The sequence below is a fragment of the Fulmarus glacialis genome, unplaced genomic scaffold (genome assembly GCF_000690835.1).
Source record: "Fulmarus glacialis isolate BGI_N327 unplaced genomic scaffold, ASM69083v1 scaffold25955, whole genome shotgun sequence".
Lineage (NCBI taxonomy): Eukaryota > Metazoa > Chordata > Aves > Procellariiformes > Procellariidae > Fulmarus > Fulmarus glacialis.
Window position 1 is genome coordinate 5,666 of NW_009215309.1, and position 1,640 is coordinate 7,305.

Here is a 1,640-nt window from a genome sequence, read left to right on the forward strand (position 1 = left end):
CGACCTCTTGTGTCCTCCCTGGACTCCGGCTTGGCTTTGCGAAGGCTGCTCTGAGCCCGTTTGCTGAGCAGTGTCAGCAGAGTCAAGGGGAGAGCCCCCGCCATTCGTGTCCATCAGAGGCATCAACCCCAGCCCCAGAGGTGTGCTGGGCGCTGCCTGGACCTTTTGCACAACCGAAAGCCATCACCAGTAGGATTTCACCCTAGAAAGGACCTGTGATGAGTTGCCTCTTCCATAACATTGGGGAGCCAAGGAAAGCTTTATCCAAACCCAGCCCTATGCTTTGGATCTGTTCATATGCTACAGATGTGGCTGCATCTCGACATGCTCACCTGCCTTCGGTACTCTGTAGCTGGCTGGTTGTATTTACACTGTCAGCATTTCTTCCAGTCTTCTCTTCATTCAGGTGCTGGCACATGATGTGTTTAGAAATGCAGAATTTCCTTTCCACTCTTGGTTTCCCCCTTTTCCTGGAGATCACAGACGTGCAGATCAAGGGAGACCACACAGTTCCCAGAGGAGAAGTTGGCTCCCAATCCTAGCAGACTATGGATGGAAAATATTGATGTTACTCTACATTCACAAAAAAAAAAAAGTCTGTGCTATTTCTCCCCAAAGGTCCACCGCGTGCTGTAGAAGGCAGGAGCACAGCAAGCCTATAATGATGTTTTTCTGGAGTACCCACCAGCCGCCAGCGATTTACAGGTCAGAGCTTCCTGAGCCAAAATTAGGGTCATTGTATTTAATAGGCCAGCATGAATTTTACATCCAGAAATTTATAGAATTACTTTATAAACCTTATATTTTTTTCAGATCAGCATTATCCTGTGCCAGTGATTTCCACAGTTTGCCTATCCATTCCTTTTGAGCTGTTTCCTTCTGTTTATTTTGAAACCGTCACCTAGAAATTCATAGTCACGCCCCATAGTTCTTGTGTTTTTGGACACAGTGAACCCCGGCTTCCTATTCCCTTTCTCCGCACCAGAGATCACATCTCCTCTGCTCTGCGAAATCTATAATCCTTGTCCTCTGCTGTGCCCTCACCAGGCTGAAGAGGCCCTGAGATTTATTTGCTTTGGTGGAAGTTGGTCCTTGCTGTTGCTCACCCTTCTTGGTGCTATTTCCAACAGTGCCATCTCCAGGAGGTTAACAGGGTTTGGGCAATAGCGGTGGAGGATGGAGATCACGGATAAGATCCCTTAGCAAGTTAATCAACTTGCCGCAATTGTAAAAATGTATTTGTAAAGCATGCATCTGGGCCTACAAAAAATAATGCATCACTTTACATCTTAAAGTTTGGGAAGGGCATGATTGCTGATGGCAGCTCCGTTGCATACAACTGCGTGCACGTACGACTTGGGGCTCCTTTGCAGCGATGTAAAGGGCTTTGCACCCCTTTTCTTCTTCAAGGAGAGGTGCTGCTTGGACCTCTGCTCCTCCAGGCCCCCGAGCAGGGTGGGCAGCTGCCTCCCAGCTCTGTCCCCAGCCACTTTGGAGCTGGGCAGGGGGCCCACGCGCTCTCCTCTCCAGCCAGGCTCAATGTCTGTGCCGGTCGCACACGGAGGTGATGCTGGTGGGTGGGTTGTGGCCAGAGCAGGACTTTCTGCACCGCCCTCAGATAATTGCCTTTGTGTTGCTTT